Source organism: Camelus bactrianus, chromosome 36, assembly GCF_048773025.1.
Source record: "Camelus bactrianus isolate YW-2024 breed Bactrian camel chromosome 36, ASM4877302v1, whole genome shotgun sequence".
NCBI lineage: Eukaryota > Metazoa > Chordata > Mammalia > Artiodactyla > Camelidae > Camelus > Camelus bactrianus.
The window spans coordinates 12,348,252-12,369,931 of NC_133574.1; the positions used below are offsets into that span (position 1 = coordinate 12,348,252).

General features: G+C 40.9%; 1 long non-coding RNA gene across 1 annotated transcript; it reads right to left on the reverse strand.

Annotated features, from left to right (window-relative positions):
• Window positions 1-493: 493 nt before the first annotated feature.
• Window positions 494-21,369, reverse strand: LOC141576117 (uncharacterized). The gene is made up of 5 exons (XR_012504348.1): window positions 17,615-21,369; window positions 16,439-16,534; window positions 11,423-11,563; window positions 8,329-8,502; window positions 494-1,517 (listed from the first exon to the last, which is right to left on the reverse strand). It is a non-coding gene; the product is annotated as an uncharacterized LOC141576117 (long non-coding RNA).
• Between the last annotated feature and the right edge of the window lie 311 nt (window positions 21,370-21,680).

The window sequence follows — 21,680 nt, forward strand, 5'->3', positions numbered from 1 at the left end:
TCCCAGCCCTCCCCAAGAGTATTTGTGCTAGGTATTTACCCTAAGGCATCACAAGCCTTTCACTTTCACCTTCCCAGGAATGCCACTGGAACTAGGAATTTCCCCAGCTCTTCAATTGCTCTGTAATTGGAATTCCTCCCTCAGGGTGCAGCAAACTTGTTTCGACCTCAGGGACTTCTCAATTGCTGTTCTCTGCCTAGAAAATTCTTCCCCTAAGAATCTGAATGACTGCTTCCTTCTCAATGGAAGGTCAGCTCCAGAGTGACCTCAGGGATAATTTCCCCAATATCTAGATAAAGTACCACTGCCTGCTACCATCATAGTCCTTCAGACCTGGGTTCATTGCTTGCTGACTTGTTCATATTCTGTTCCCCCCAACACAAACACAAGAATATAAGTTCTGTGAAAGCATGGTTCTTGTCTCCCTTGTTTACCTGTTCTTAAGCTTGGTAGAGAGTAAACTTCCCAACCTGCTGCATGTGATAGTAGGCAAAATGTTTACCCCTTTGGACATAAAATAGGGATAACATCACCTGTGCTTCCTGCCTCATAGAAAAACTGAGGACCTGGAGTTAGGGTGCCGAAGATAATTTCTCTCCCAGAAACTTGTGGCTAATTTTTTGATTCCATATATATATATATATATATATATTGCAAATATCAATACCATTTACCCAATTACATAACCCCAAAAGTCTTAGAACACATTTTGTGCTTGTCTTTGCTTTGCTCCCCACTAAACTACTCCTTAAACAATAGTAATCAGTTTGTCCAGAGGCCATATCCTTAAGGTCCCTCCCTTCAGCACCCTTCCTTCACAGCTCCTTGATTGCCTTGAGTCTTTCCAGGACCACTGATAATTGTCTTATAACCAGCAGTTCAGTTTGTATTCTTTCCCCTCTTCCACCTCCCAAATTTGTCATCCACACTGCAGGAAAATAATTGTTGTGGAAGGCAAATTCCACACCAATACTGCTTAGTTTAATAATCATGTAATGACTTGCTTTGCCACAGGATCATGTCCAAATACCTTGAAGAACCATGTAAGGCAGTCTTCCTCTGTGTGCTTCTGCAACTCTCCAGCTTCACCACTTGCCCTTCTGTCATTTCTAAATCATCAGTGCCAACAACATGGACAGAATGTGCACAGTCATGTGCCATATGCACCAACCATCCCAAACTGTTTGCAGTGCAGAGAGGAAGGATTCCAGGTGGCTTCACTCCCCTCTATCTGTGGTGTTCACATTGCCTTGTCAAACACCTGCCCATCTTTTAAGAGTCAGTTCAAGTGTACCTATTCTTAAAGAACATTCCAAACACTTGCCCTCTGCCCACCACTTCCAAGAGCTCCTCATTTCTTCCTCTGCACTGCCTCTGAGCCTTGTAGTATGCCTATTATAATACCCATGCCAGAGATCATCTCTGCCTCCTCCTCAGTGCTCCTTCATGGTCAAGTTATTTGATTCATCTCCTGAGCTTCCTGAGCCAGGCATTATACTTGGCATGTTAATCAGTATCTGGAAAAGAACAAAACAACCAAATTCAGTGTACTTATTATCTAGTAGAGGGCTTCATTCAATAACATACTTTTGACTGATATTTGAAAAATTGAAAGATCTCCTTGAAGGTTAGAGTTAGGAAGAAGGGATATTGTATTTATGCTGTTAATAGATATCAGTTGAATGGCCAAAATATTTTGTCAATGAGCTAGTGTTAACTGAACATTTACTGTGTTCAGAGTTCTGGATGTGGCCAATTGCAGGGGATGCTTGAAATAGCTTTTGGACATTTCTGAAATGACTCTGGCTTTATCATTTCACTGGGTCAAAATGTTAAATGGTCAGCACAGGTTCTCAGCTTCCAGGCAGTTTAGAACATAGTGCCTGAATGTTTTTTCATCCACTAACCTCTTAAAGGATTTTGAAACACTGTGTCCTTTCCTCATCCATTTAAAAAGATAATATGTAAAAATTTTATCTTGACTTTAAATCATTATAAAAGATGGTGCTTCTTACATTATAAATATTGATTTACAAAAACCACTCTTTTTAATGTACACAATGGAAGCTAAATTAAATACCAAAGTGATTTTGTATCTACCATGTCATCCATATTAAAAAAAAAAAAACACACATTATAAACAAACTGTTCTAGAAAAGCCAGGAATTTTACATAGTTGTTTCCCTTGCAGAACTCATTTCATTCCTCTTCTCCTATAAAACTTAATCCCCATAAAACATTCTTGTGTTTGATATATTTTCTTGATTACAAGTGCATTCTTAGCTCACTCTCATCCATGTACACCCACCCCTTGGCTCAGGACACCTGCTGGACATTGGCTGAACATCAATTTCACCCTTTCTGTCTCTTACTTCAAGAGACAGAAAAGGTCCTCACAAAATTGGGAAGGAGGAAAAAGAAAAGTAGAAAAGGAAATCAGTGCAGGACCTGACTTTTGGTGAGGGAGCCAAAAAGGGGAAAACACTCTTTTACTGGGACACACACAGAGAGATCAGTTGGGATTGAAGGAGATCCAATGAGGGTGAGAGGAGTGCACAGCAGATGCCTGGCTGACAGAACTGAAAGAAACCAGCACAAAATATCCCTGTAATCAATCCCCAGACCTTGACTTGAGCTGTTGATGCTGAGCTAGGAATGTCTGCTGAAGCTGAGGGAGAGGGCTGTGGCTGATGGCACAGACTGAGTCTCATGGGGTTGGAGTGTGTTGTTTTCTGTGATTGGTAGTGTCTATGGAACAGAACTGCCTGGGACCTGAATTCAAAAAGCAACATTGCTGATGCACATGGTGTGGATTATCTAGGTATCTCATGGACATATTCACTATCTCTGCAGGTCCAGGGCCCAATTTGGCATTTTTGCAATAGAAGAGAAGCACGGTTCTATCAGAATCATCATAATTTTGGTCTGAGAGACCCAGGGGGAGTTCGGGTTGAAATCAGAATCCATGGCCAAAGAACCTGCATATTTCATAGGCACAACTGTGATTTTTATTGGGTCCAAGGCAGAGGGTGTGGATATGCTCTGTGGTTGTCTTGGTGGTCCCATGCCACAAGGAAGAGAGAGCCAAGAGCAGAGATCTGGGTGCACAGAAGGGGAAGTTGAAGCCTTTCCATCAGCCTTGTCTACTACATGAAAATGTGACAATAGGGATGGCACTGACCTGATACTGCACTGAGGACCCAGCTGGGGGACTGAAGGATCATTACAGGAGGCCCTAGTGCATGACATCTTTAGATTTGTTTCCACTGGTGTTTCTGTGTAGAATTTGGACATTCCCATGGCAATAGAAAGGGCAAAGGAACTGTTATGAGTGTGTATTGGAAACATTCCAACACCACATACCACAGCCTGCACCCCAGAAATGGTTTGCAATTCTCAATTCCAATAAAAGAGAAGCCCTATCCACTCTCCAATCTGTGATAAACACCTAATCAAAATGAGGCTCTGTTAAACAACAAAAGTAGATTGTGTTCACCACAACAAAAACCACATTGGCAATCATAGAAATAACAGGCAATGCACTCACAAGAATGACATGGCACCACACCATACCAAAAACAGATCTCACAGCAATATCATGGAAATGTGTGCAGCCAACATAGGAAATCTTCCACTTAAAAAAAGCCCTTCAAGTCTACAACAGATAACTGACAATCTTTAACCCATAAAGATAGAGAGCTATAATAAAATGAAAAAGAAGAACCATTCCCAGACCCAACCTCCAACACACTTGGAAACTGAACAAAAAATAAATTAAAAAAAGGCAGCATGTGAACACCCTTATCTACAGAACAGACTGAAATAAAAATTAGATTATGACTACTTCTTAAAAAAAAATTTTAGTTTTCTAAAATGTCTAAATTTTCAAAGCCACATTTTATATTCTCCACCACCTTTTTCTTGTCAATGAGCCTGAGTAAGGTGTTCACTCAGTGACCAAGAAGATCTCAGGTGTTGTCAGCAGGACCTAAAGCAAGCCTCTTCCTACTTGCTTCATCAAAAGAAAATCGACCTATAGTTCCTGCCACTGAGCCAAGAAAACAGGCAGTGAAAAGACATTCAGTGTTGTTAATCATCAGAGAAATGCAAATTAAAACCACAGTGAGATATTACCTCGTGTCTACAAGGATGGCTATCATCAAAAAGAACACAAAACCACAAATATTCAGCAACAATGTGGAGAAAATTGAAACCATATACACTGTTGGTGTATAGTTTATACAGAGACTAGTGTGTGAGAGCTGAGTCCTGGAGGCCTGTGATTTATCCAGGAGGTCAAGTCATTGCAGGCAGCATGTGCTGCTTGAAGCCAGGTTTCAGCCCTGGCTGTCCATGCGCATCAGTCTCCTCAGGATCTGAGTCCCCCAAAATCACAAACCCCCACCCAGAGATTCTGATATAATTGGCCCAGGCATCCTGATTTGAAAAGCTTCCCACTTGATTCAATGTGTAGTCACATTGAGAGACACTGTGAGCAACTAGTTCACTCTGGGTTTAGTCAGTATAATTTATACACCCAAACTAGGAAAAGAAGGAACAATAGAAATGCAAACTATTACAACCACAATGGAAAACAGGACGGTGGCTTCTCAAAAAACTAAAAATAGAACTAATATATGATCTAGCAATTCCACTTCTGGGTATTCATCCAAAGAAAATGAAAACATTAACCTAAAAATATATATGAACCCCAATGTTCATGGTAACCTTATTTACAATTGCCAAGATATGGAAGCAAACTAAGTGTCCATCAACAGATGACTGGATAAAGAAGTTGTGGTATATATAAAATGGAATATTACTGAGCCATAAAAAAGAATGAAATGTTGCCATCTGCAACAATATAGATGGACTTGGGGAGTATTATGCTGAGTGAAATAAGTCAGACAGAAAAAACAAATACTGTAGAATATCACTTATATATGAACTCTGAAAAAGAAAACTAGTGAACATAACAACAACAACAACAACAACAACAACAAAATACAGACTCACAGGTATGGAGAACAAACTAATGGGTATCCATGGAGACAGGGAAGAGGGGAGGGCAAGACTGGGATAGGGAATTAAGAGGTACAAACTACTACTTATACAATAAATAAGCTACAAGGATATGTTATACAGCACAGGGAATATAGCTGATATCTTATAATAACTATAAATGGAGTATAACCTTTAAAAACTGCAACCTGGAACTTATATAATATTGTACATCAACCCTACCTCAATTAGAAAAACGTCGAAGACCAGTTTGCCCCATGTGACCCAGGTCCCTCCAGTTTTGCCTCCTTTTCCTATCTGTAGGGCTCAGTGTCATCATCTGTTAAATAAGGTACTCAGGCTAGAAGGCCAGCTCTACGTGAAGAATCCTGTAAATCTATTGAAAGCAAACTAAATGATCAAATGAGAAAACTCAACCCCAGCATGAGCAATCCTTACTGCTGGCAGAAGTTCCATCTCCACCATGATGAAATGAGGACTAGATAGTGCACACTTGTTCCTTGCTTTCATGGACAGGAAGACACAGCTGATGTTATGTGAGATTTAAGAAGTAGGGAGAACAAGCCACATAGTGCACTAAACTTAATACTCTCATCTGCCTTTGCTTTCCCTTCCTTGCACATTTACTGGAGGTGAGATGTGTTTAATTAAGGTTATATACCAATAAAAACCAAATTATTATTTGCTTTTACCCATCAAATTTGTCTATATAGAAAATGTTTTCCAATAATAAAAATAACATGTATTAACCATAAAATTTCAAATAATTTTAAAACACAAAGAGTAGAAAGTAAGAGTTATCCATCTCTTGCCCAGATATATTTTATTTCCTTTAAGGAGTTTAACACATATCATTCAATACCTTTTCTTATATATATATATATACATAAAGTATATTTTAAATAAAATGAAATAATACTATGTGTAAATTTTACAACTTGCTTTTTCATTTGACAATATATACTGTAGAAATCTTTTCATTTGAATTTACATTGCTTTACCTCATTCTTTTTAAAGGCTGAATAGTATTCTACTGTCCAGATGAAATAAACTGTATTAAGCCCTCCCTACTGAGCCTGGTCCTCTCCCCCATAAGGTGCAGGCCCCTGCATCTGTGAAGGGGAGACGTGGTCTTGGGGGAAGAGCAGGATGTGCAGACAGAGGTGAGCAGGCAGGGAAGCAGGGCCAGCTGACTGCCACTTTCTGCCCCTCCCCTCTGGCTTTCAGCAACACTTCCTTCATCCTACAGTTACATGAACTGCCTTTTTCTCCTTTCAAGTTTCAAAATTCCCTGCACTCAAAGAATTTTGGAGAAACATTACATGAGCATATTCTGATTGTTCATTTCAGATTCCTCCTTCTCTTTGACAACAACACATCTGGCACTAATCTAAATACTCATGAAGCAAGACCAGCAAACTAACAGAAAGCAAGAGGGGAAGGACCCCCTTGATCTTTCAGTCAACATGGAGGGTTAAAATTGTCCAATTTAAAAATACAGCTGGGCAGATAAGAATAAGAGATACTAGAATATTTAAATCAAATACTTCTGGCTAACTGAGTTATATTGCCAAGCATTTAAGTCACCCTCACTCCAAGAAAAATATTTTACCAGGAATCAGGCCCTTAACAAATCTTATAAAACAGAAGTCAAATAGGACTATCTGCAGACTGATGGTAAGGGTCTATTATTCTCAGAATGCTGGGCCTTTAATTTCAGAATGAAATCCAAGCATGTTACCCAAGCAGCTTATACCTTATATAGCAGATGGTGGACATCAATGGGACAGTTCTGTGTTACTTTGTCAATAACATCTGAGATGGATTGCATAAAATCCAGGTTGGTGAACAGAATTTTGTACAGATATAAAAGAAACAATACACATTTCTCTCAACAACTTTTTTAAAATGTAACTTTAACAAATACAGAAATCACTATGCCTTTTAAACCATCACATTGGAATGAATGTGTCAAATTAATCCAAGTGACTCTGTGCATGGAGTGATGGTGACATGTCCCTTCAAGAGATGAAATGTGTGGGTTTAGAGAGGGAAAAGAAATCAAACAGTAACAAAGACAGACCAGCCCTGCGTTAGAATACACAGTGACTCAAACTTTATATGAGATTGTAAAAAGCAAGTGCTCAGTGTATGTGGCATGTAATGAAAAATATTGTAGATAATGAGCATGAGATGTATAGACACTAATGTCATGAAAAAGTTAGCCAGGATATAAGAAAAAACCTAGTCAGTGACTCACACTGTAAATCTGAGCTAGAAGACTGGGAATGGGGAATGGTGGTGGCTTCTAGGTGAAACAATCAATATGGTAATAACCATGTTATTAACTAAAAAATCTTACATTCAATTCCATAAGTGAAATAAACTAAAGTATAAGTAATTCAATTACAAAATTCTTAAAAATGCTTTAAAAATCATGAAAAGTGTCAATGTGCTCGAGGGAAGAAGAAGGTGTCTTGCAGCTGTTCACTGGACTTTGCTGGTTTATGTCTATTTTAACTGAAGACTATCACGAGCGAATGAGTGCCGTGATATCAGGTACTGTCAGACATACATTGTGTGCCATTTCCCTGAACAGTCATACACATCGAAGAACAGGATGTGGTTTGTATTTACCTATTAAATGTAAACTGAATGAGGCAGAAAAATATACCAAAATACAAATAAAGTCCATTTTACTTAAACCTTAAAATATTGCCTCTTAGTTACTGCTTTTACAAACGCAGTAATAATTCTTTGTGACTACTTGCTAAACTGATGATATCTTTAATTCTTCTTTCCAAGGCTGTCCTCAGACAGAAGCTTTATCTAACTTGCAGCAGGGAACACAGCAGGACCAGCTGTACTGGGTTAAATGTTGGACTGGGGATGGATCGTCATGTGTGATGGGAAGGTTATATGTACGCTATCGTACTCTTATACAGAGGCAAATTCCAATCAATCCTCGAGATTAACTAGTTTTCATATCAGTAGGAGATGAATTTCAAATCCATTCTCTTCTATTGCTCTTAAAGCTTCTTCCTAACCACTCTTGGTTTAACCAACCACTAACTGTTTAACAGATAGCCAGACCCAAAGAGGAGCATGATGAAACACCCAGTCAAGTGCGTGGGCCATGCAGGAGCCAGAGCAGCCACTGAAGCTGCAGCCTACATTCCCAAGGTCCTCCCTGAAAGGTGGCCACCTCACTTGGGAGCCCAACGGGGAGCCACTCTTGCACACAAGAGGTGACAGCATTGCTCCACACACGTCATTCTCTGCACACTCAGAAAGCAAACGTCTTACCTCTGGGTGAAAGAAAATTTCAGGGCCTGGGAAACATTCCTAGCCAACATCGATAATGAATTTCTTCTGGCTTATGGCATTGTTCCCTGTTTGCTGTTTGATCCACTTCCGCTGATCCACGTCATACTTGGCAAACTTCTTGACTATATTGGGGCAAATGTGACAGTACTTCTCCTGCAGACACACACACAGAGATGTCACCAGGCATTAGCGGCCACCCAGTCTGCCCTCCGGCAAACACCCAGTAACTCCAGCACCACAAACCCCCGACATCTGTCCTGCCCAATGCCACAGCTCCAAGGGACACTTACTGGGCTCAGTGATGTCTAACAGCTATGCTCGGGCCACGTACTCTGCTTTCTTTCCAGCTCTGCTATTAGTCCCAGCCTCACTGTGTCACATGTTGCTGCCTACTATCTGAGATGATGTCTGACGGTGCCTATGAAGTCTCTAGTCTCCATCTCCTCTCTTCTTACTCCTTGTATGCCCTCACGTGGCACCTGCCCAGGCACTCGCTGTCACCCACTGGGACAAGCAGACCCGCATCGCAGCCCAACCCAGATCTGAAGGCAGCAGATCTGGCCCTGTGGTCACCACATCCGATTGGCAGGTGCTTAACCTGCTCTGCGGTCTGACACAGCACACTCAGTGGCTCCATGACAGAGAGTTAGTGAGTGCCTAGTCACGTGGGATGCACAAGTGAATAAAACACACACAGACCCCTGCCCACTGGCCCATACACTGGCTGAGAGTCAGAGTAACAAGTGACAGTGATAAATAAGTAAATTGCAGAGCACTTTATAAGCTGCTGGGACCATGAACCAAAGGAAAGCCCGACTTTGACAGGATGGAGCTGCCACACATTGGGGCATGAGAATCCGCTCAGTGCCAGCCCCAGCCTGTGCTGTGCAAAGTGTTTCCTCAGCTGGTGATGCCTGACTGGGGGTCTCTGGGTTGATCATCTGTCTTTAGAGCTAACCTCACAAGAACAGCAGTTGGCCCCTGGGTACCGGATTCTGAAAGTCAGCTTCCTGTGGGCCAGGTGGGCTTTGTTCAATGCCTGCACTTTGTCAGGCCCAAAGCTGGTGCTCAGGAGGACCTCTGAAGTCATTTTCATGATACTAAGTTAAAAATTTCTTAGAATCCCTGAAATGAAACCTAATACCATCCTTGGTATACTCTGCACAACTGTAAGACTGATGGGCCAGTCTTGCTACACACCCCTGTTCTCACTGATAACTGAGTGAGTGGGTCACCCCATACAACTTCAAATCTACCAGGCTGAGGGCAGAAACAGTAAGTTGTCCTAAGACACCAGGTTAATGTCTTGCAGCAACTCAGAGGCTTAACTGAAGGCAGGAAGTGCCTCCACAGTGTTGATGGTGTGCAGTGTGTCAGCCCCAAGTCCTGGACCACCACTGTCCCCACCAACAGAATCCACGCATCCACAGGCCCTCTCCTGCCCACAGGGGCAACAAGACACAGGGTAACTCTGACCCACTCCCACAGAGGGAAGTGGGGCAAGAACTAACTGACAGCAGGGATGGGGTGGCTGACCTGCAGGGAACACAAGGAGCTCTTCCACTGCCTACCTTCATGGCTGAGTGATACATTGTCACTGCCCAAATGGGCCAAACCTGGTTCAGGGTCAGAGATGGACCCCAGAGAGCCAGTGAGGAAGGTAAAGCCCACCACGAGGACTAGGAGAGCAGCCTCTGTCACAGTCAGCATACTCAGGGCCCTTCTCACCTGCATGGCCACCCCGACAGTCAGGAGCCAGAGGCTGTGAGACATATTGGTAACAGGAATGGGGAGGTGAGGGAACTTGGGTCAACTATCCAAATTTATTTCCTTGAAGAAACACAAGGAAAGGACTAGGGGAAGTTCTAGGAAATATTTTAACATAAAAAGAAAGTCTTATGCTACTTCTGTAAACCTTCCCCAAGGGGGAAAGGATTGACTCCCATGGGCTGCCCAGGACCACACACCCAAGCTGTGAAGTGACCCATCCCTGGAAACTCTAGTCCTGGGCACACCCGGGCACCCAGCCACCCTACTCACACGGGCCCTGACTCACACCTGTGCACCCTGTCCTAAAAATACCTCTCCGTCCACCAAGAGTGTCATGCAAAATGTGGGACTCCCCCCAGGCACTAGCTTTCCTTCAACCATCTTGTTACTGGGTGCAAAAGTGGGAGGGAAGGGGGGAGGCTAACATCCCTTAAACTCCCCTGCAGCTCAGAAACTGTGTGTTCAAGGTCACATGTCACTTCCATGCTTAAATTTTTCTCCAAAAACAAAATCTTTGCTCTTTATATAATAATTATCCTTGTATTACTAAGAATCTCTTCATTTTGACTAAAACAAAACAAAAACAAAACAGTAATTTGTCCTGATTTTGCAACCTGAAGAGAAAATTGCTTTGAAAGGGGTCTGTCAACTGCTACCTACAGAGTGACACAAAGACCAAACCGATGGATCAGTCAAGTGGGCATTTTAAATAAGGACCAATGAGCCATTTTCCTCCGAATCTTACTGATTTAATTTTAGAGCTTCCTGTAACTCCTCCAGCATGGTAACGGAGTCTAGAAAACACAGGTGGACTCTGTTCAATGATTCACCCTAGAACAGCATCACTCTGAATGGTAATTCTCAGGGTACAGAACCACACACAGCAAGAGCTGGAAATGAGTTTGAATTCTGGCTGACTGCACAGGATTCCTCACAGTCACTGCTGCTACTGTCTGCTCCTTACTCGGGAAATGAAGCCTGGAGGGAGAGGTGCAAGACACATTGGCTAATTGAAGGTTCTGTCTAATCAGGCTCCAATTAAATGACATTGTACTAGGCAGGATGCTCAATACCAGTTATCAAGCTGCTCTCATTTACAGCTGGAGAACTCCGCAAGCATCCATGTTCAGAGAAGAGGCTAAGTTTTCAGCCCCTTAATTCAAGTGGTAAACAGATGGAGACCCACATTCATGGGGAGGGGTGGGAAGGCACATTGGGAGCAGGGGTGGTGGCCACAAGGGGAAGTGTGCAAACACTATTTCTCTCTCACCACCAAACTGGCCCATTTCCCATCTGTTTTTACCTTAATGGCCTTTGTGGTCTCCAGTGGTTGCTCAGGAGGGATTCCCACCTCCCTCTCACTTGGCAGCTGTTGAATGAAATACATATCTCTACCTGCAATTGGGATGTGTTTGACGCAGCTTCCAATTACCTAACCTTCCACCTGGGGAGACAGAGAGGCAAAACACCATGTGAGTAACTCCAGGAGGAAAGCCCTCCCTGGACTGTAAGTTAGACTCTTGCCCCCACCTGCCCTGGCAATGCAAGCATTTACTGACTCTCCACTCTGTGCAAAGCTCAGGACTTGGGGAGGGGGAATAAAATGACCATGCATGCAATTCCATTAGGAGAACCTGAGATGCTCTGTAAGCAAACAAAGTGGCATTTCCATTAGGAATGTGAAGAGAAAACCACAGAAGGCAGTTAATTTCCAAAATGCTGTTGTCTGTCCGAACAATGGGTCATTTTATTGTTCCTCTAACAAAAAGGAAAAAGTTTTAACTATTAATTTTATAAACATTTTTATTGAGTTATAGGCATTTTACAAAGTTTTGTCAAATTCCAGTGTAGAGCACATTTTTTCAGTTATACATGAACATATATATATACATTGTCACATTTTTTTTTGGCTGTTTAACTATTAATTTTTAAACCAACTACAAATTGGCTTGCATTTAAAAGTCAACCACCTGGTTAGCATGCAGGACTTAGAGTGTGACAACCAGGACTCAGATCCTGGTTCCACATCTGTGGGCAGAGTAACCATGGCCACATCTGTTAACACATATGTTTCAGCCTTGGCACCTTCACCCATCATATGCGGTGAGTGGGTGCACAGAAGAGACCCAGTGACAGGCAGCGGGTCAAGTACACAGCATGGTTTAAGCATGCATTAAAGACTCAATAACCGATCTGCTCACTCTAGTAAGAGCTGCACTTGGTAGGAAGGAACATTCTGGCAGGTACCCCTCAACCCTATACTATGTGAGATCCATGCTGGGGGGAGTTTGGATACGCTCACCCAGCTGCCCTCCCGGACCAGTGACCAGGCTGTCAGCCATCACCAGCAGGAGAGGGCCAGGAGCTGCTGTGTGGTCCCAGGTCCTCACCAGCCCCCTGGGGTGCCACTCAACATGCAGGCAACAGGCTGGGAAGGTCCAGCTCATGCTGGTGGGAGTAGCTGTGCAGAGTGGACAATGTCCCCACCTGCACCAGGTAGAGGAGGCACTCTGAGCTCCCTGATGGCACTGGCTGCTTGTCACACAGTCATGGAGACAGAAGGCTGGAGCAAATCCTCATCCATCTGACAGATGGATCAGTTCCAATATGTACAAGCGCAGTTACCACTGAAGTTGCAAGAACAGGTGACTGAATTCCTCTTATGTCTTCTGAGGTGCCCAACTTCTAGAAGTGAGAGAGTGTGTAGCCTTTCTCAGGAGCCCAAGCCAATTGTAAAATATTTAAGATCAAGATAAAAGATATGTACACATTATTAAAATAAAAAATCATAAGAACAGTAGCTCTCACAAACAGAAACTATTCACAATTTCTATACTCAATACTTTACATATAACATTTTCTAAAATTAATTCAACCCATGTTGAGTATCAGCTTCATCACAGATTAAATATATTAAAACAAACCACAGCCAATGGTAGGAAAACAAGTAAGTGAGTTGTGCTACACCCACATGATGGGCTGTCAGGTAGTTACTAAATATCTTTCCACAGAGTATTTAACCATAAAGATATATCAGGGATAAGTCAATATGCAAAATACAACCTCAGGAGCACATTGTACAATTAGAACATGAAATCAGATGGAGGGTATCCCAACTGTGCTTAAAATGTGTGTTGTTTGTCTAAGAAAAAGAGCTCAGTAGACTATACCAAAAAAGTGTGGCACAGTCTTCTGGGCAGGTTTGTGGGTCATTCTATTTTCTTCTTTACATTTCTCCATTTTACCTAAATTTTGTACAGTAAAGGTAATTTTTATAAATAGGGGGAAAAAACTGCATTAAGAAACAGAGAAAAATTTGAACAACAACTTTCTCTATGGGCCTGCACGTAGTGTGAAACTTGTTTCAGATGCACAGGGGAGGCCAGGAAGCAGACCCACAGGCACAGGCCCTGACCTTGGCCTGCACTGACCTCTGAGGACGTGACCTCAGAGAGGAGCCAGGCAGGACCACACAGCAAGTGGCACCTAAACACCTCACACCCAGGAGGGGGCAGTGTTCCGAGACTGGATGAAGGGGCTGCGAGCACAGAGCATGATCTGCAGGCCTCCTGCCTCTCCTCACCCCCGGGCAAAGGGGACACTGGCAGGGTGCAATGACAGAGGGGAAAGATTTGGCTTTTTCCTCCTGACTGTAGACACATCAGCCTCCCCCTGCAGTGATTTCTGAACTTTGAGGTATTAAAGCACCAGCATATTTGTACATCATCTCTGCAATGTCTTGAAATAAAACAGTGACTATTTTTAAATGAAATAAATGAATTGTTTTTTAAAAAAAACTAGTTTGCATTTTTTAAATTTGTCTTAGTTGATTTACAAAATTCTGTTAGTTTCCAGTGTATAGGATAGTGATTCATTTATTGCATTTTTAAAAGGAGCTTAGCACATAAACACACAAACCTATATTTGCACAAAAGATACTTGTAATACACAAAATAACAAACATTAGTATCAGGGGTTGCCTCCAAGAAGGGACGTGGAGAAGGAAAGGCAGGTCTGAATTCCCAATGTAACCCCCTCCAGATAGCTTCAATTTATTAAAAAAAAAACTTTAAATAATTCATTTAACTAGTCCATTGTACCAAATATATATATATATATATATATATATATATATATATATATATATAGTCTCTTGAAGCCTGAATTAGAAATCACTTCTGTTATATTTTGAAAATTAAAACCAAAAAGTAACATTGCAGAGCATCCTACAAGTCAAGGTGAACAATCTCTCCTTCTTGGCTCTTAAATAATTTTTAAAAAGCAAGAAACAAATCCTCTCCAGAGGATTGTCACAGAACACAAAATCATCCTCCAAATGTTCATGTGCCACACCCACTGATACCCAGATTACAGTTCAGAATGAAAGCCAGGAAAACCCTCCTGGCAAAGTGACACCGGGGCCAAGCAGAGCTCAGGGACATCAGACGACTACTGACACCAGACTGCACAAATCTGCTACTGCAAATTTCCAACTGCCAGTGCCACAGACACTAGGCATCTTCCACTTTCTCACACAACTGTGTTTAAAGGCTCTTGTTACCTTTGCTAAGTACAGGTATGTCTTCAAAAGTGGTGCTTTAATTAACAGAAGGGTTTTTTCTTTCACTGCTTCCTTCACCTCAAATCAGGTTAGGCCCACAGACAGTGCAGAACTCAGTGCCCTGCTGACCATTGGGAGAGTGTGAGTGATCCCATCCCTGCTGTCAATGATGATTCCTGTTAATGTGTGTTAACCAACTTGTCATGATGTCCACCTCACAGTTAAGGCCAGCACTGCCTTCACAAATACCACAGAGACCATCAGCATGGGGACTTTCTCAAGTGTTCCACAAGCCTATCTTCAGGTTGGAGCAATAAGCCCTTTCTTTCTTACTGAGTCTGAATGACCTTTCCCTTCCCTACCTTCCATCTTCCTCCCAAATCCAAATTCCAAAGTGGACAACTAACATGTAAATTCTGTGCACTTAATCTGGAGGAGTCAACTTCTCAGTAAGATAAATCAAAGCTTTGCAAAGAAAAGCCAGAGAGAAAGGAATTTTATTGTAGAATCAGGAGGTTTTAATTTCTAATCCACTGGTTCCCAGTGTGGGTCCACAGATGGATTGCAATAAGACTACTTGTGGGGACTTTAGAAAGACAAAATACTGGGCCTGGCACCCAGAAATTCTCATCTGGCAGAACCAGGATAGTGGTTCTCAACCAGGGGCAATTTTGCCCCCAAGGAGCACCTGGCAATATCTGGTGCCATTTCTCGCTGTCACACTTGAGGGAGGGGAGGCTGGTGGTGGTGCTTCCCCTGGTGGGTCAAGAACAGAGATGCTGCTAGACATCCAACACACAGCTCAGTACCCTCCCCTCCCCTGAGGACTGCCCGATCCAAAATTTTGAGGCTGGAAACCCGTGGTCTGATATAAATTCTGAGAATGTGTATTTTGAAAAAAACCCTTTTGAGGAGACCTTGCTGCATAGATCACTTTGAGAACCACTGGGCCAGTGTTTCCTGAAGTGTCTCCTACTCCATGGAACAGAAACAGCTTAGGGGTGGGGGAATATTTCTGGTTAAATTTGGAAGTGGTGGAATAAACAGAGTTTTCTAATGTAGGCATTTTCAGAGCCTTTAAGACATCACTGTCTACTGAGAATCACCACACAGAGGACACAGCATGTGGAATCTTCCAAGTTAAACATCTATGCAACTCCTCCTCTTTTTTCCTACAAGTAAGGGAATAGAATATGCAGGAAGCATTTTGGAAAACAATTTTATCATTTATTCCCCCAAATTTCAGTCAATTCCCTTATATAGAGGCAGATACATTACACCTAAAAACAACAAACCACCCCACGAAGAACAAGCAGCTTCAGGGGAAGTTCTGCAAACTCATGGAACCACAGGAGCTCAGATCCACAAAGGGAAACCCTTGAAAGACATTTATTTTGTTTCATTTTGTTTTGTTTTAACAGATTCTATAGTATATTTTCTTTTTTATGATCAGAAGTAAAAAAAGCCAAAGAACCACACCTACATCTTGATCTTGTCTTCCTGAGGATACCTTAGATTTTAATGAATGTAAACAGACAAAAGCTGGACAAACTCTACACCAGCAGTAAAAACATAAATCACAGAAATTGCTCTGTACAGTGTTTGAGCTCAGACCTGAATGGGATGAGTTCATGTGCACTTGAGTGCATGGGAAAGGAAACCACACCACACAATCTTACAGAGGCCTCTAGAATCACCATTTCTTCCACATTAGACAACTAAGGTCACTTGGGAATCATGAAAGTCACTTGTCCTTACCTGAACTGCAATGTAGAGTCCCGGTACATTAAATAATTTGAACATAATTTCTGAAAGATATTCTTTATTTTCTGGTGTATTCAGAGGAGGTTCTGTCTGTAAGGAAATATTCACTATATTTAGTGTTCACCCAAATTTCATGTAATTACATCAGAACAGCAAAATGTTAATCTAAAAGCATGTTCATTAAGATGCTGTACAACTCCTTAATTTGACAGACAGAGTACACCCAGAGTGATTGATTAAACATATTTTGGCTGTGAGGTTTAAAATCTTTGAGAGAGTAAAGCCTCTCTAAACACTTCTGCTCTTAATAATCCACCCCAAAACAAGAACAAGCTACAGAAAAGGAAACTCCACCTCGGATAAAAGAACACCCAAACACCGTGAATCTGAAGAGACATGCACTGAGCTGCCAAGGGCAATAACAGCCCCACTGAGACCAGATGAGTGAGGACATGGAAAGAGAACACCAGTGACTTCAGATACCAGGCAATATCCAGTTTTCCAGAGAAGAGCAAAAGCAGAGAGCCCTTGCTTGGAGTCAGAGCAGTCTGAGCAGCACAGCTGCAGGAGCCTCACTCCCCAGGCCCCTCCCCTCAGAGCACAGGCAGCAAGATGAGAAGTTACACCTCCACCATCTGCTGTGAGAAAGACAAGCCTGGGACAGAAGCTGCTTCAGCCAGACACTGCCCACCACCCAGCCTAAACCAGACACACAGCCATTTCAGAAAGAGCTCCCCTCACTCAAAGATGAGGAAAGAACACAAAAAGACTAGCCAAACATCAAATAAAAACACTCATAGAAAAAGAGAGTGGAGAGAGAAAATAGGAAAAAACAAATGGCAGATAAAAAACATGTACCCAGAAAAATATAAAAATAAAGCAGATGAATATCATGACATAGATATCTGAGTTTTTTAAAATGTCTATTTAAAATAATAACTATTATCTAATAGGAGGAAATTAACAGGATTACAGAAAGATAAAAATAAATAAAACTGCTTTTTGTCATTCAGCAATATGTTGAACATTTTTCCATGTTAATAAATATGGATTTACATCACATATTTAAGCTAAGGAAAAAAAGAGAGAGAAAAGGAGAAAAAAAAAAAAGAAAGGAAAAAATATCTAGGCCTTTTGGCAAAAAAATAAATAAATAAAAATCCACATTACCCTTTGTTATATACTGAGCTGTGTGTCCCAAAACTCTTATGCTGAAGCTGCAACCCTCAGGTGACTGTGTTTGGAGATGAAGCCCCTAGAGGGGTAATCCAGGATCAGTGAGGTCACAGGACAGCACTGACATCTCTGCAGGATAAGGCAGAGGGATCTGGGAGCTCTCTCTCACTCACACAGAGAGGAAGAGCCACACAAGGACCTGGTGAGAAGGAGGCCATCTGCAACCCAGGAAGAGAGATCTGATCATAAACCAACCATGATGGCACCTTGATCTCAGACCTAAAGCCCCCAGAGCTGTGAGGAAACAACTGTCTGTTGTTGAAGCCACTCAGCCTATGGTGTTTTGTTAGGCTTATTGAGCAGAGCAACATACTCTTAAAGCAGGAAATGGGCAGCCTGTCTTGGCCATTGGCACAGCTGCATGCAGGACACTGGGACACACAGGGCCACATTTACAGACTTTTCTGGCAGGAAAATATGACCCCAGAATTCTATATCTGGCCACACTGCCAATCAAGTCTGTTGCAAAAACAAAATATCTTTAAACATACAACAACTTGAGAGAATTTGGTTTCTATGAACCCTTCATGAATTAACCATCAGACAATAAGCTTTAGCCAAATAATAAGAATGCATAAAGTACAGCCAAAGACTTACAGTGAGCATGTAGTCCATTTAAGATGTAGGGATAAATGCTTTTCTTTTCTGGGAGAATCTATAGCTATAGAACAGAATGTAAATATTATAAATTAAAACAACAGGAGTAGTATCAAGTTGACAGGCACAGATGGAAAGGAGGAAAATATAAAGACACTGATGTCCTTGTGTCATGGAATCAAAAGATATTGTTTTCTTGGTAGAGCAGCAGAGACACCAGTAAACATAAAGTCACAAACATAAATATCAGAGTAAGTTCACTAACATAAACAATCAAAAGCAGGTGATAGGACAAAGGAGGAGGAGGTAAGAAAAGTGGCCATGTACCAACGTGGTCACTAAGCACAGTAGGAAGTAATCATCCCTAAACAAATACAGGTAAATATCTTATACAAAAGTACAGTTATGTTAAAATATGTTTTACCAATTATCAGAACGAATATGCACCCAATAGAAACCAAAGAGAAAGCCAAGCCTGAGTTTTAAATTATCCATACATAAATAAAACACACTAAAACCAGAAAGCACAGCACCAGAAAAGCAGCTGTGACCACACACACCTGCCACACAGCCCAGGCCATTTCAGCACGGGCAACGGGAGAGCTCCAACTCCAATCAGCCCAGCTACACCCCACCTTCGATTTTACCAAGTTTGGGAAGTGATTTCCTCTCTCCATGCATAATTAGCACTGACTTCACAGGAGTCTAAACAAAGTGCTCATGGCAGCACCTGGCATGGGGAATATACTCAGTGAAAGTGCATTATTATCACTAAAATCATCAGCATGTACCAGTGAGAAACTCACCTACTGAAGAGAAAGTCTCTGAACAAAGACTATGAGACAAAATCAAATTCCATTGTCAAGCCAAGGGACATCTAAAACAAGGTGCCTCAGAGAGGTGCACAGTTGTCACAGCTTCCAAGATCAGAAACAACATAACTGCACATAACAAGGAACTGATTACACAGATTAGGTCACATCCATAAAATGTAACACTTTGAAGCATTTAAAAAGGATGGGCAGTGTGTCTGCAGATATGAAACAATATCTACTATAAATTTGCTACATGAAAAGAGGCCTCTCCATACATACACATTCTTAAATATACTTCTGTATCTACAACATTTTTTTTAAAAAGCAAGGTGTATGAGGAGAGAAATGAGGAGCTGTTTATGGGCACAAAGTTTTGATCTTGCAAGATGGAAAAGTTCTAGAGTTCTGTTACATCACAATATCAATGTAGGTAATGTTACCAAATGATACATTTAAAACTGTGTTAAGTGGGTAAATTTCATATATTTCAAATTATAATTTCTAAAATTTTTAAAGTAAAAATCAAAATGTACCATAATATGTCAATTTTGTTACCATTTTATGAATCAAGCTTATGTATAATCCATGTGCCTGCACATAATTACTGCTGGTTAAGCACCAGTAAAGTTGGTTTCCTCCAGGAAGGGGATCTGGAAGGCAACACAGAAGTGGGAAAGAGACACTCTTGCACTGGAAATCGTACTGCACCTTTTGAATTCTGTGCTGTGTGTATGCTAACTCTTCAAGCAAATAATCAAATCTGGCTATCAACTAGCTGGGGGCTTTAGTTTATACTCCTGTCTGATACAAAGCTCAAACATCATGCCCCAAGTAAGTTTTAATTACTCTGATTAGAATCAATACACTCCCTGAATGGGAGAGAGAAAGCAATCTTAAGACATAGACAAGAAATAATAAAGTCATCAAAAGCAGATTGTAAGTAAATGATCTAAACGTTATTCAACAACACATTACTTATTTTAATGTGCCTACCTCAAGGGGCTGAGATCAAATTAGTTAATACCTTAATGTTCCCAGTACACATTTAGCACTGTGTTAGTGATTACTATATCAGATTTTTTTTTTAGTTTTCTTTCATTTAAAGCACATGAAGAATAGCTGTGGATTCCAATATTTAGGTTACAATATATCTCCTTATGGCACCTCCTATCAACCTGAAAAACAGGCCTAATAACTACCTACCCCACAATTGTCTGTGGGATTAAATAAGTGAGTTAATTCATGCAAATGCTTGGTGGGGAGAGGGCTGGGCCTTTAGCAAGTGCTGAATATATCAACAATCAACTGTAATATCAAGAATATATCTCAGGCCAGAAGAAATTGAATGTATTAACTCCAGAGACCTAGAGTCTTCTCTTACCTTGAAGAGGAATCCAAGCACCTTAATAAGTTAATTTTATAAACATAACATTTAAACTGATTAGAGGGGGGAATAGGATGAAGAGAGGAAGGCTAGAAAGGTATGCAAAGTGGGAGCATTGTCATGCAATGTTTCCTTCCTGCCTGGTTTAAAAAAAAATTTGAGCCTATAGAAGGCATTCCAACAAGAAGTAGATTAACCCTGGCTCTGGATTCTTCCTGGGTTTAATTTCAGTGTCAAGTGATGTTCCAAATAAATCCCAGATGAATGAAAAATATATATAAACATCAAAGGAAAGTAGGTTTACTTACATAAAAATTTACAATTATAGATGTTCAAAAACATAACCTACAAAAAATCAAGTGAGAAAAAGTATCTGCTTATGACAAAAAATTCTTATCTGTTATATGAAAGATTTCACACCATAAAAAGATTGTGGCCATACATACGACAGAATATTATTCAGCCCTAAAAAAGGAAGGAAATTCTGACACATGCTACAATGTTGCTGAACCCTGAAGACCTTATACCAAGTGAAATAAGCCAGTCATGAAAGGATTAATACTGGATGATTCCACTTATATGAGGACCCAGAATAGTTACAGTCATAGAGACAGAGGGGGGATGGTGGGGGCTAGGGCTGGGAGAGGGGGAAAGAGAGTTATTCTTTAATGTGGACAGAGTTTCAGTTTGGAAGATGAAGAAGTTCCTGAGATGGCTGGTGGTGATGGTTGCACAACAATGTCAATGTACTCAACTCACCAAACTGTACATTCAGAAATGGTTAACATGGTAAATTTTATGGTATGTGCATTTTATCACAAAAGAAAAATTTAAGTAGAATAAAGTTCAAAGAAATCATAGCAACAATAAAAGCAATAAAACACTGATATGTACAAAACCCAGGACATGAATAGGCAATTCACAAAGGAGAAAATATATCTAATAAATACATGAAAAACTGTTTAAGATCAAAGGTATTCAAACTGCAAATTAAAAAGTCAAATAATCAAAAATGATATTAATCAATCCTAAGAGTTCAAATAATGTGGCTCCTTGTACATTGAAGATTTCAGTGTGAAATTGTATACCAGAGATTCAAAATTATTAACACATCTGGACCTCCAAATTATATATATATATATAATTTTTATATTCTTAATATAAAAATGCTCTAAATATAGAAAAAAATGTGCAAATATTAATT